This window comes from Pseudophryne corroboree, chromosome 2, assembly GCF_028390025.1.
Source record: "Pseudophryne corroboree isolate aPseCor3 chromosome 2, aPseCor3.hap2, whole genome shotgun sequence".
NCBI lineage: Eukaryota > Metazoa > Chordata > Amphibia > Anura > Myobatrachidae > Pseudophryne > Pseudophryne corroboree.
The window spans coordinates 508,974,798-508,990,015 of record NC_086445.1 but is presented as its reverse complement, the minus strand read 5'-3'; the positions used below and the strand labels follow the sequence as shown (position 1 = coordinate 508,990,015).

At 43.8% G+C, this 15,218-nt stretch overlaps 1 protein-coding gene across 3 annotated transcripts in view; it reads left to right on the top strand.

The window, feature by feature from the left end:
• Positions 1-15,218, top strand: part of LOC135031779 (uncharacterized) — a 935,328-nt gene that overhangs the window by 551,988 nt on the left and 368,122 nt on the right. The gene's annotated exons all lie outside the window — the stretch shown is intronic.

Sequence of the window (15,218 nt, the reverse complement as noted above, 5' to 3'; positions counted from 1 at the left end):
CAAATTATATTTACCGATAATTTCGTTTCCTCAAGATACTTCATGGCAGCCATTACTCTGGGATTGCATCCCATCCCCTTAGTTCTAGACAGGAAGTTTTTTCACACTTCAGGGACCGCCCACTTAGGGTATATAGAACTACTCCTCCCCTTCCTCCTCAGTCTTTTCTCCTCACATTCGGATCCTGTGAAAAAACACACTAAAAAGGGAGGGTATATTATAGGCTGCCATGAAGTATCTTGAAGAAACGAAATTATCGGTAAATATAATTTGCTGTTTTCTTCTACACTACTTCCTGGCAGCCATTACTCTGGGATATACCAAAGCATAATATAGGGAGGGTAACAAATAGTCCAACAAACAAAAATTCATGCTTAGTTACCCAATTTTATTAATTCACCACAATGTCCCTTCAAGGACATCACTGTCAAAGTGGGCACCAGCCAAATCCAGAGCATAGTGACTAGAGAAAGTGTGAACAGATGGCCAGGTGGCTACTGTACATGTCTTTCGTTGATACACAACCGTCCTTAACCCAGGAAGTTGCAACAACACTGGTAGAGTGTGCCTTCAGATTTTATGGAATTTTATGACCACTTTCCTCATACACAAATATAATTAGCTCCTTGATCCACCTGGCAATAGTTTGCTTCATGGGTGCACCACCTTTCTTTATGCCTACATGTAAAACAAATACTTTGTTTTACAAAAGTTTTTCACTCCTATCTAAATAGACAAAAAATGCTTGTAATAAGTTCAGCATATGCAACCTTTCTTCCTTCTCACTTTTAGGTTGTGGGAAAGATTAGGACAAAAAAATCTCCTGGTTTAATGAAACGCTGACACTGTCTTTGGTAAAGGAGCTGTATGTGTTCTTAGAACATCTTTATCTGGCAAGATATGAAGATATGGGCAGAAAGGCCCATAACACTTGTAATTCACTGACCCTTCTGACTGAATTTCAGTATCAGATTCGGATTCCATAGGGCTAGGATTGATTTGACTTAAGGCCATATTCTTTTCATACAGTATCTTGAAAGAAACCTTTGACAAAATTGTCTTCAGACAGTTTCCGATCCAGCAACATGCTCAAGGCTGCTATCTGTACCTTAAGGTTGATACAGTCAGACCCTTCTCAACCCATCATTTTGAAACTGTAATATTGGGATCCGGTCTCTAAGTCGACAGTAACTTGGTCGACACTATCTAGGTCGACCACTATTGGTCGACAGTAACTAGATCGACAGGGTTTCTAGGTCGACAGGGTCTCTAGGTCGACATGTTCTAAGTTGACAGGTCAAAAGGTCCTAGACCTAGACACTGTCGACCTAGTTACTATCTACCTTCCATACCACACCCGTAATATTTGGGGTGTTTCAACTCTCATGACATCAAATTCAGATTCGCCCATGAGATGAAGGTACTCCAGATCCTATAATAAATTAGAGGATAACTTATTTCTTACTTGCATAAGAAACTGAATAACTTGTTCAGATAATTCTTTCCTTCTTAATAGTTTACATTCAATTTTCTTTTATATATTAGATAAGAGTGCCCTAATTAATTTTCTACGATAATAATGCCCTAGTTAGACCCACAGAAGTGACCTAGTTCATTTTATGTACCATCATAGTTCCCATTATGTCACATTGTAGAGCTGCCAGTACACATTATGCCACACAGTATCCCCAATTCACATTATGACATAGAGTACCTCCATGTAACATTATAGTGCCCTCCAGTCTACATTACAATGAGCAGATCAGATTATGCCACATTACAGTGCCCTCCAGTTCAAATAATGCCAGATTACAGTGTCCCTTTGCCATTATAACTCCTCTCACTGAAAATGTAATGTCACACAATTCAGGCTGGGCAATGGATTAGACCACCTGTTTAGCAAGCAAATTTGGGAAATTTGTATGCAACTTTATAACCTGGGTCCAGGCCCCCCTAAGCCTCTGTTCTAGTTCGTGGATGATGAATGGAAAAAAGACACACAGTGGAGTGTTGCATGAATGTGGCTGAAAGCAGTTGCGTACAGAAACGCTCAACCGCTCTCATGGAAGGCCATACTCAGACAGAGAAACTACACCTGATATAGGGCAGGTGTCAATTTTGATGGGGTAACTGATGGTGCATCTAAAAGTGCACTAAACGATAATGCAATGTCTATAGATGCTGCGAGTGGGTGTCTCAGTCCTTGTACATTCAGACTCACTAATGTTTACCAGAGAAGGTCTTTGCAAAAAGATTGCATCGGCATCCAACTCAGAATCAGCCCCTAATGTATATTTGTCTACTCTCCCGGAAGTTGTGGTAGACAATTTTTCATGTACTCCTCCGCACCTCTGGAAGAACAGGCGGATATACTGCATACCACATGCTTCCTAGGGGAGCGTGCAGGATGGGTAGACGAGCAGGGAAAGCAAGATTCCGTATTGTGGATGCGGGGCTAAAGGATGCGAATCGTGGCATTTTTCTGTGATAGAGGTGAGGCCTAATGATATGAAAACCCAGCCCAGCCCCCCAAAGTGGTCAGCATCTCCTATCCAGATGATAGAGATATTGGTCGGGGGTGTTACTCTGGATGGGGCAAAGATGATGAGTTCAGTTTTGTCCATGTAGAGCTTCAGAGAGTGCTCAGACATCCAGGAGGAGATTGCCGAGAGGCAGCTGGAAACCAGAGAGAGGACAGAGGGGGACAGATCAGGAGAGGAAAGGTCTGCAATATATTATTACATGCAATTGGTATAATTGTTGTTATTTTTTTTTAAACAAAAACAACAACATATCAGCAGCAGTTTTATGAGCAGCCCTATTTCATTTTCTACTTTGTTCATTGCATATACTGTAGGTATCCACACCTATATTGTAGGAGCAGCTCTATCAGCTGTATTTGTTTAACGAAGTATACACTATTAACACGTTATAGTGCCCACATTTTTCTTTCCTGTCTAGGAATGCCCCTTACATTTCTGTCCTTCTACATCTGCACTGCATCTCTATAGGTACAGAGGGGGTAATTCAGACCTGTTCACTCGCTAGGGTTTTTTTGCAGTCCTGCATTCCCATAGTCACTGCCCATAGGGGAGTGTATTTTCACTTTGCAAGTGTGCGAACGCATGTGTAGCAGAACTGTACAAACAGATTTTGTGCAGTCTCTGAGTAGCCCAGAACTTACTCAGCCACTGCGAACACTTCAGCCTGTCTGGTCCCGGAATTGACGTCAGGAGCCGTCCTTGCAAACGCTTGGACACACCTGCATTTTTCCAAACACTCCCAGAAAATGGTCAGTTGACACCCACAAACGCCTTCTTCCTGTCAATCTCCTTGCGAACGCCCGTGCGAACGGATCCTTCGTACAAACCCATCGCTGAGCGACGATCCACTTTGTACCTGTCCATCGTGCCTGCGCATTGCGGTGCATGCGCAGTTTAGACCTGATCGCCCACTGTACGAAAATGCAGCCTAGTGATCAGGTCTGAATTAGGCCCAGAGTCGGAACGCATGCAGGGCCATAGAGAGCAGTACCAGCCACCCCCCAAAAAAATGATATGACTTTAAAAAAATCAATTGCAGGGCTGCTCGCGCTCCACAGAAGGGAGGTGTGAGGGAGCACTACATCTTACCTTGCTTGCTCCTTGGCCGGCGCCATCTTCCCAGTGATACTGGAGTGCACTAGAGAGCAAATACTTTGACACAGTGGCACAGTCTTTGCTTTTAGGGTGCGGCTGCATTTTTCCTGAAGATGTCACTGGTAAGATGGCGCCATCCGCGGAGGAGGGACTCCCTTCTAAGACGTAGGTATACTTGAGGAGGAGCAGCGGACCTGGATCCCTTCCGGGACCATCAAACGAGCCCAGGCCCGGGTAATTAGTACCTGCTCCCTCCCCCCTCTCGACACCATTGAACACATGCATGGTGTGATTCTGATGCATGCACAGATGAATAAACATCGGCTGTTTGTGTAAATATCAGAATACCATCCAACGTAGAATGAGGCCCATTAGACTGAAAAGTAAATATTACTGAGATAAATAAAACTGATAAAATAAAAAAAGTTCCTAGGCTCATTACTTAGTTTCCAATTAGTAATTTAACAAGTACCACAAAATATCTATTTTGGATGCAATGTACCATAGAGTATTGTACACAGTAGCCCTACTGAGGGGGAATTCAGTTAGCAGTGGTAATTTACCGTGGGCTAATTGATCCCCTGGGGCTATTCAATTAGCCTTGAAGACAGCCTGCACTCTGCACTTAACAGGGATTTCTTTTTGAGTCTGAGCAGATCTGAAATATCCTGTTACTGGGTCTCTCAAACCCATTAATACATACAGTAGTTTCGGGAATTCATCCTGGATATGTGTTAACACCCGATAACAGGTTAATTAATCAGGCAACAAAAAAGGTCTGCAACTGAATAGTCCTGTCGCTAAAGAGCGAGGCTTCCATCTTTTTTCACCCCCGTTAAATTAACAAAGCTAATTGAATTCCCCCTATTTTATCAATAAATACAGTCATTCTAAAACAGTTAACACTTCACAAATACTAGACTGGTGTTAATGTTTCTACTGCATCTCAAATCATTAAGTGGAAACTAGAAGTCATTGTGATGATGACAGCTTTTACTACAGGTATATGCTAAAACTTCCCCTCAGTAATCCCACCAAAGGACATGGCAGCCAGCCATTTTACAGAAAATAGCTGACAATAAAAAACAATAGCTTGCACTCATCTGCATATGTAAATAGTACTTATGTATTTAGCTTTGAAAATCCCAGCTCTGTGAATTTTAGAGTGACTGACATTAGATGACACAAAATTGGTGGTCAACAGTATGCATAGTACATATACTGATGAGAAGACAAACTAAAAATATAGATCTATGATAACTGTCGGATATATTGTGCAAATATAACTTATTTTGTTCATCCTTTACATATACTTTAAAATAACCCTTTTATTACTTGCCTATCCTTTAAAATATCCCCCCTTAGCAGTTACAGGTAGTGCCAGCTGAAGGTACAAAAGAAAACACTTCTTTTATTACGTGGAAAAAAAACTGTGACTTACTGATAAAGTACATGTCATTTGATCAAGGGCCTATAGTTAAGATAGATAGATAGATAGATAGATAGATAGATAGATAGATAGATAGATAGATGTAGGATGTGATTTTTCACCTACCTGTATCATAAACAGCCTTTATGATGTCACTCAGCTTTGGTAGAAAGGTAACATATCACAATGACCCCAAGTTGTGCATATTTTAACCTAAATATATGAAAATAATGATAGATAGATAGATAGATAGATAGATAGATAGATAGATAGATAGATAGATAAAATGCTGTATTCCCGGCACTCCTCTTAACAGTGATAAATGCTGCGATGCCCTCCTGGAGGCGAAAACCTCTAGATACAGGTGAAGGAAGAGGCGGCACTCAAACAGACGTCTTTAGACAAAGAATAACGTCTATAACTGACCACGTTATTCTTTGTCTAAAGACGTCTGTTTGAGTGTCGCCTCTTCCTTCACCTGTAGATAGATAGATAGATAGATAGATAGATAGATAGATAGATAGATAGATAGGGAAAAATGCATGCCGGATGTGATATTTCACTTCACTTTGCTGGCCATGTGATTTGCTTAAATCATAAACAAGTTTGGTGATGTCACTCAACTTTGGTAGAAAGGTCACTGCTATGTAGAAAATTAGCAGATATTAACAGTATCTGCTGATATGACATCTCAAATTGTAAGGTATGCTTATGTTAACCTAAATGTTATATAAAAATATTTTTTTAATCAAAGTGAGCATCTTACTTGCACAAATAAAACTAGAAGCAACAAAATGTCTTTGCTAAATTGCACTGATCAATTTGATGTGTGACATTTATACATCTATCTCTGTGTGTGACCGAGTCTGAATCTACTGTATATACGAAGTGCTACGGTACAGCAGCTGCTGCTTTTTCTTACACTAAATTCCCATGTGCTTCATCTGCGACTTTGTACATGTTAAAAACTAATTCCTGTGCAGTTAAAGTTGTAACCCAGGGTCTGTAGTTCACTTGCAGTGGTATTTCACTGTATCTGTGTTGTGATTAAGACGCAAAATTTTAAAAAAGTGACAGGTCGCTAAACCTCTCTGAGCAGCTCAGTCATGCAGGGTTACTCACACCATACGTCTGCTGACCATGTCATGTAAGCGTATTTTAACCTACATGTTAAATAGATAGACAGACAGACAGACAGACAGACAGAGGGCTGGCTGAAAATGATAAAGGACCTATAGTGAGATGTGGAGGAGCTCTGCTCAGACCATGTTGTCATCATCATGCTATCCTGGCGATGGGTCGATTTTTATGTGCAGGCCTGGAGCTGTAGTCCCATCAATCCCCCTGTTTGTCTTGACAATGCCCTTGTTTGTCTTGTCATGCTGCTTACAGTCCTGTTGATCCTAAAATATACATGTAAACCAATCCTGATTATTTCATTACTTTAATGTACTGTTTTCCTATTATTTCACACATTTCTGATTTATTTGCAGTGGGCACTGAACAGATAGGTGGTGAAAATATATTTCCCTAAAATAGGCTGACGATATTATCCCTTTAACCTGGGTCATCAATGACTTATGCTAGCCATACATCAGACCAACTTTCCTCCAACTTTCCAAACTTCCAACCATCCAACCTGTCTGTCCAACTAAAACAGTGCTCCACACATCTAACCAACTTTTCATCGGGTCTGGGACTCCAGGTCGACAACAAAAAGGTCGACACACCTTAGGTCGACGCCAATTGGTCGACACACCTTAGGTCAACATGGACAAAAGGTCGACATGGACAAAAGGTCGACAGGAACAAGGTCGACATGGAAAAAGGTCAACATGAGTTTTTTTATGTTTTTTTGGTGTCGTTTTCTTCGTAGAATGACGGGGAACCCCAATTAGTGCTTCGCTCGCCATGCTTCGGGCATGGTGCCTTCGCTCCGCTTCGCTCGGCACCGATTACCGTTCCAATCGTAGTCCACGTGGATCGTTAAGTATGAAAAGGTTCCAAAAAAGAAAAAAATTGCGAAAAACTCATGTCGACCTTTTTACATGTCGACCTTGTTCCTGTCGACCTTTTGTCCATGTCGACCTTTTGTCCATGTCGACATAAGGTGTGTCGACCAATTGGCGTCGACATAAGGTGTGTCGACCTTTTTGTTGTCGACCTGGAGTCCGGATACCCTTTTCATCAGTGCTCCACACATCTAACCAACTTTTCATCAGTGCTCCACACATCTAACCAACTTTTCATCATGTTAACTTCTGTCCAACTTGTGATGTCACCAAAGTAGGCAGACAGTGTCTGCCTACTCCTGCATGTTTTGCATAAATATTTGTCCGGCATGCGCCCCCCAAACAGTGCGTCGACACCCACAAAGTGCTGTGTTTGCACCCCGTCACCACAACGGTGTACGTGCATGCGCACATGTGCTGAAATCGCTTCATAGTGATTTTAGCATAATAGCGACTGATGCTGAATCGGCCCCATAGTTCTTCAGACCAGATATTTAACTCTGATTCAATAGGCTTTGTTAAAAAGTAGCAAATTGTTTCATAGTTACCTTTGCCTGTGAATAGAATGTAACAGATGTGTCCAGACTACACAATGGAACTGAAAATCTAGGCAGCTATTAAACATGTATTTTACATGGGCATCTGTCTGTTCTATTTAGCGCATACATACAGTATTATTCAAGCGAGGAAAGTATCCGCAGCCATGTATGCAGCTCTTGCCACATGCAGTGAGGGCAAATGAATTAACACAAATTTCTTACATATACATTAGTGTATTAATTATACAATTATGCTCATGATATGTTTGAAGTGTCGATCTCATCCTCTGCATTAACTGGGGACAGTTTTGTAATTAAAAACAAAATGTAGAAGTATGTGGACATCTTATGATATTTATGACCATGCCTCCAAATCCAGTCTTTGTATTTATTCTTGGAAGACACTTTGCAGGGCCGTCTTTTCGTATGGGCTCAATGGGCTCTTGCCCAAGGGCCCCAGGAGTATAAGGGCCATATACTGATAGCTGGGGGTCCCCTCTTTCCAGGGGTACCAGATTTTTGAAAATCGGACCTGTGGAACCAGAGATATCTGACTTCAAAGCATTGGTCCCCATCCGAGCCTGTTAATTGCTCTTCCCAGCCAGATCTCTCGGGCTCTGTCTCACTTAGAGTGTACTCCAAAATCTGGGACTCTCCCCTTTCGGTGGACACTGGCAGCTTGTCTCTACTATGCCCAGAACCAGAGATATCAGCCGTCAAGCAGCTGGTCCCTGCTCCAGCTCCACACGCCTAATATGCAGTTTTATATTTTCGTTAGTGGATTGCTCTGGCTCCTGACCTCTGATCCCCAAGTCCCCAGAACCTTCTGAAAGGAGGGACTCTCTAATATGTTATCCCATTCAAATCTAAGAAATCTATTTCCAGGAACTGGAGATATCTGCAGTCAAGCAAGCTGCCCTCCCACCAGAAAATGATGAATATTAAGCCCACTCCTCTATCCACCCCTCCCCTGCGAATTAAACACCCCCTACCACCCCGGAAGTGATGTACCAGGGCACCTTCATCCTTCATTCAGCCCAATGCTCCATTCTACAGTTTAGTGTTCTCCCTCCCTCCCCATCTGTGCAGTAAAGGAGCAATTAGCAGAAATTACTGCTCCAGGTCCTACATGCTGAGAGGAAGATAGAACACCCCCTACCGCCCGTGGGACATCAAAGCTGCCGCTGATAGCATCCCCCACCAATGGAGGATGGGTAGGGGCCCCAGTGTATTGCTGTGCCCAGGGGCCCACACTGCTGTTAAGACGGCCCTGACACTTGGAAAATATCTTGACAGAAAGACTGAAGTGCCGGGCACTACACCAATTATATTTATACATATACACACATACATTTATTTATTTATTAACAGTTTCTTATATAGCGCAGCAAATTCCATTGCGCTTTACAATTGATATAATTTCATCTTAATTGGTAACCAAAAAAAGCACTACTGTGTTGCAGTGTATATATATATATATATATATATATATATATATATTGTGACAAGAACACTGGGATAGTGTTTGAGGGCAGGTATATTTGTCCCAGGTTCTTGTCTTACATGTTTTAGAAAATGTTAACTTCTAGGAAAAATGCTTTTTGTTTTGTCTGAACCTTTTCAGTTTGCTGTAAAAGCTGGGAAAAGGCTCTGAGAGAGAGATAAGGCGAGTTCTAGACATTGGGCCCAGTTCGGGTCTTTGGCCTCACAGAGGGCTAATCAGGGTTTCAGCTGTGTAAGAGTGATATAGTGCTTCTAACCTGATTAGTATGGGCAGACTGCCTGGGAAGGCTGCAGGATCTGTGTGTGAGAGACACGCTTTCTGATGCAAGTAAGCTATACAGTATGTACTGAAGAACTCTGTGTTTTGTTTAGTGACAGTTAGGAACATCTTATGTTTAGTTAGTGCCGGACAGGCAAGGTATTTTTATTTTGGGGTTTGTTTTATTTTCTGTTTCAATAAAACTGGCCGGGGTCAGTTGTACCAGAAACTGGACTTGTGTTGTTCCTCAGCTGCTGCGGGCTGCCATATTCCCCGGGAAAAGGCACCTTGCACCCCTACAGTGTTACAACTTGGTGGAGAATGCGAGCAGGCCGTTCTGCGCATAAGTGAAAGCAGCAGCTTTGTGAGGCCTGCAGAAAACGGTGGTTTATGCAGATACAGCCCAGTGTGAAGTTACTGAGACTCACCCCTGAGGGTTTGATATATGTCCTGGGTGAAAGCAGCTGCAAAGCCGCCTGAAAAATCTGTTGACATGGAGGATCTGCTTAAAGCCTTGCTGCAAGCTACAGCGGCTCAGCAGGAGGCCAACCGACAGCAGCAGGTGGCAATGGAGGAAAATTGGAGACTACAGCAGGTGGCAATGGAGGAAAATAAGAGACAACAGCAGGCAGTTGTTGATGAACTTTACAGGCAACAGCGTCAGGATAGAGAGGCCTTAACAGAAGTGGTGCAGAGACTTGCAGCTCGGGTTGGAGATGTGGCCGTCAGTGCTCCAACCAGCTCTAGTTCTATACGAGCCAGTCACTTCCTGCAGAAAATGACAGAGGCTGATGATGTGGAGGCCTATCTGACCACGTTTGAAAGGACTGCCGAGCGTGAGAACTGGCCGAAAGCACAGTGGGCCAGTCTGCTGGCACCTTTCCTGTCAGGTGAGCCCCAAAAAGCTTACTTTGATTTAAGCCCTGCTGAGGCTCGGGACTATGATAAACTAAAGACTGAGATCCTGACCCGCCTGGGAGTCACGCTGTCAGTACGAGCACAACGGGTGCACCGTTGGCTGTACGCCATGGAGAAGCCTCCGCGCTCCCAGATGCACGACCTTATTCAGCTAACAAAAAAATGGCTGCAGCCAGAGACATTAACTGGTCCCCAGATGGTGGAAAGAGTCGTCATGGACCGCTACTTGAGATCTTTGCCCATGGTCCTGCGCAAGTGGGTGAGCCATGGAAACCCGGGTACTGCTGACCAATTAGTGGACATGGTAGAGAGGTATTTGGCAGCAGAGGAACTACTGATGACCACCCAGCAACCCATAGGTCCTCGACAGCGCCCTTCAGTAAAGACTGGTAAGACTGTTCCGTGGGAAAACGTTGCTGGGCGGTTAAGAGAACGCAAGGCTGGAGAGACTGTAAACACTGGCCCTGGAAACAGGCCAATGGGGCTAGAACGGTCTATGCTGCCCAAATGGGTTGATAATCGTGTGGTTAAATGTTTTAGGTGTGGTATGCCAGGTCATGTTATTGCCAATTGCCCAGTCACGCAAGAACCCATGCAATGTGATGCTGCCTTTGAATGTCGCAGAATGTCTTTCTTTGCTAGGTTAGCTTGTACTGTGGTACCTTCACCTGAGCTGGAAAAACAAATGTGTGATGTGTTCTTAGAAGGTAACCGGGTAGAGGCCTTGCTAGATTCAGGAAGTTTAGTTACCCTCGTGAAAGCTGGGTTAGTGAACCCCTTAAAGGTCCAGCAAATACCTATTGGGGTAACTTGCATACATGGGGATACCCAACATTATGCCACTGCTGAGGTGAATATAGAAACTTGTTGTGGGTCAGCAATGGTTAAAGTGGGACTGGTCCCTACCTTGGTGCATGAGGCCATAATAGGGAGGGATTTTCCTCATTTTTGGAAACTGTGGGAATCACGGTTATCAACAGATGTGAGAAGTAAAGAGCCAGTTGATAATACCGGTGATTTTATGGATGTACGTGGGTCTTCTGAACTTTCTGGCCCTTTGCCTTTTGCTAGTTTGGCTGGGGAAGTGACAGATGGGGAGTCCAGTGAGGACCCTCTTGCCGGGAACAGAGACATAGTAGTTAGAACTGAAAGCGTGCCTGACCTGGAGGTAAAGAAGGATCTGTTTGCGTCTGAACAGTTAAAGGATCCTACCTTAATAAAGGCTAGAGAGAATGTTAAGATTGTTAATGGGGAACCTGTGGTACCAGGTGACAGGGTTACGTATCCCCACATGGCCATCTGTAATGAGCTCTTGTACCACATTGTCAAAAGGGGTGAGGATGTGGTGGAACAGCTGGTAGTTCCCCAGCCTTATCGGAGAACGGTACTAGATTTAGCTCATAGTCACGTTACCGCAGGACATTTAGGGGCAGAAAAAACCACTGAAAGAGTTTTACAAAGGTTCTTTTGGCCAGGGGTTTATAAAGAAGTGTCTGAATATTGTTCTTCCTGTCCTGAATGCCAGTATCATGCCCCTAGACCCCATTTCAGGAGCCCACTAGTTCCCATGCCTATTATAGAGGTCCCGTTTGACAGAATAGCCATGGATCTCGTGGGGCCCTTGTTAAAGTCTGCTCGGGGCCATCAGTATATCCTGGTAATTATGGACTATGCCACTCGATATCCTGAGGCTGTCCCTTTACGCACTATCACAACCAAGGCGATAGCTAGGGAGCTGGTGCAGGTATTTAGTAGAGTGGGAATACCAAAAGAAATTTTGACTGACCAAGGTACTCCAATTATGTCAAGGATCATGAAAGAATTGTGCAAGTTATTTAAGGTCACTCACCTCAGGACGTCCATCTACCATCCCCAAACTGACGGGTTGGTGGAAAGGTTTAATAAAACATTAAAAAGTATGTTAAAAAAGGTTGTTGAGAGAGATGGGAAAAACTGGGATTGTTTGTTGCCCTACTTGTTAATGGCCATCAGAGAAGTCCCTCAGTCCTCTACGGGGTTTTCTCCATTTGATTTGTTGTATGGTAGACACCCCAGAGGGCTGTTGGATATTGCCAAAGAGACGTGGGAAGGACAGCCCACTCCTTATAGAAGCGTTATTGAGCATGTAACACAAATGCAGGATAGGATTGCAGCCGTGGTACCTGTTGTCAGAGAGCACATGGAACAGGCCCAAAGTGCTCAACAGAGGGTCTATAACCGGAGTGCCAAGATACGGGAATTTGCTCCTGGAGATAGAGTTCTTGTTTTGGTACCCACTGTGGAAAGCAAATTCCTAGCTAAATGGCAGGGTCCATTTGAGATTAGGGAAAAAGTGAATGAGGTTAATTACAAAGTATACCAGCCGGGAAAGAGAAAACCCGAACAGATCTACCATGTTAACTTAATCAAACCCTGGAAAGATAGGTTGTCTCTGTCAGCGGAGCCTTGCCCTTCGGTGTCTTCACCCCGATTGCTTCCCGCAGTGAAGGTGTCAGAGACATTATCAGCTGATCAGAACAATCAGGTTAAAGAATTTCTCATCCAAAATAGGGAGGTATTTTCAGAGCTGCCTGGCCGAACGACCATAATAAAACATGACATTGTCACAGAACCAGGGGTCAGGGTTCATTTAAAGCCATATAGGATTCCTGAAGCTCAGCGAGAAGCTATTTCTAAGGAAGTTAAAACCATGTTAGAACTTGGAGTCATAGAGGAGTCTAACAGTGAGTGGTCCAGTCCCATAGTGCTCATCCCGAAGCCCGACGGTAGCATACGCTTCTGTAATGACTTTCGTAAGTTAAATGAGGTGTCCAAGTTTGACGCATACCCCATGCCCCGTGTGGATGAGCTTGTAGAAAGGCTGGGAACAGCCAGGTTTCTCACCACATTGGACCTGACCAAAGGTTACTGGCAAATACCTTTATCTGATAGCGCCAAAGAAAAAACAGCCTTTTCGGTTCCGGAGGGGCTGTACCAGTATAAGATGTTACCCTTTGGGTTGCATGGGGCTCCAGCAACCTTTCAACGGGCGATGGATAAAATTTTGAGGCCCCATAGAAAATATGCAGCTGCCTATTTGGATGATGTGGTAATTCACAGTACAGACTGGGGGTCCCATTTGGTTAAAGTACAAGCAGTACTGGACTCAATCAGAGAGGCAGGGTTAACTGCTAACCCAAAGAAGTGCTGCCTCGCAATGGAGGAGGTCAAATACTTGGGCTTCACCATAGGCAGAGGTCTGATTAGGCCCCAATTGAATAAAGTTGATGCTATTCAAAACTGGCCTCGTCCAGTGAATAAAAAACAGGTAAGGGCTTTTTTGGGAATTACTGGGTACTATAGACGGTTTATTCCTAATTTTGCGACCACAGCGGTGCCGTTGTCAGACCTTACCAAAGGGAAGCAGTCAAATGTGGTGAAATGGAACCCTGATGCAGAAAAGGCGTTCCAAGCATTAAAAGTGGCTTTGTGTTCACAACCGGTGTTGATAACACCAGATTTTTCAAAAGAATTTGTGGTACAGACAGATGCCTCAGAGGTAGGGATAGGTGCTGTGCTGTCCCAAACCAGAGATGGGGACGAACACCCTATCATTTATTTGAGTAGGAAACTCAATGAGCATGAAAAAAGGTATGCCATTGTGGAAAAGGAGACTTTGGCCATTAAGTGGGCACTAGATACCTTGAGATATTACCTCTTGGGTAGACAATTCAGACTAGTGACAGACCATGCCCCTTTAAAATGGATGTATGTAAATAGAGGCAAGAATGCTCGTGTAACTAGATGGTTTCTAGCGTTGCAGGACTTTAAGTTTACTGTCGAACATAGACCGGGAACACAATTGGCCAACGCAGATGCATTGTCTCGCATCTTCTGTTTGGGGGCTACAAGTGTTCCGGCCCCTAGGTCGAAACAGGGGAGGGGGATATGTGACAAGAACACTGGGATAGTGTTTGAGGGCAGGTATATTTGTCCCAGGTTCTTGTCTTACATGTTTTAGAAAATGTTAACTTCTAGGAAAAATGCTTTTTGTTTTGTCTGAACCTTTTCAGTTTGCTGTAAAAGCTGGGAAAAGACTCTGAGAGAGAGATAAGGCGAGTTCTAGACATTGGGCCCAGTTCGGGTCTTTGGCCTCACAGAGGGCTAATCAGGGTTTCAGCTGTGTAAGAGTGATATAGTGCTTCTAACCTGATTAGTATGGGCAGACTGCCTGGGAAGGCTGCAGGATCTGTGTGTGAGAGACACGCTTTCTGATGCAAGTAAGCTATACAGTATGTACTGAAGAACTCTGTGTTTTGTTTAGTGACAGTTAGGAACATCTTATGTTTAGTTAGTGCCGGACAGGCAAGGTATTTTTATTTTGGGGTTTGTTTTATTTTCTGTTTCAATAAAACTGGCCGGGGTCAGTTGTACCAGAAACTGGACTTGTGTTGTTCCTCAGCTGCTGCGGGCTGCCATATTCCCCGGGAAAAGGCACCTTGCACCCCTACAGTGTTACAATATATATATAGTGTATTTTATATATATATATATATATATATAAATATATATAATTTCCTGTAGATTGACAACTGAAACCCCCCCCCCCCCACTACTGTCTTACTTTTTCCGATGTCACTGATGCTAGTTTGAAACAAGTGGTTGTAAATATCTGTAGAGACTCCTGAAAAGCTTGCTCATCTCCCGAGTCCCAATATCATCCTGCCTGCCGCCTCCTAGTCCTTCCCTGCAGCTCGTGCGTTGGCCAGACAGTTTGATTATACCGAGAATGAGCCTGGCTTGTGCAGGCTTTCACTTCTCAACCTATGTTCTTGCCATTAGACGGCCGCCGGCACTGGCAGCCCATTTTGCTGTGAGCCGCTGCCGGTTCCAGGTGCAGTGCTGCAGGTTGCGGGAGGCCCTGTTCTTGTCATTAGACAG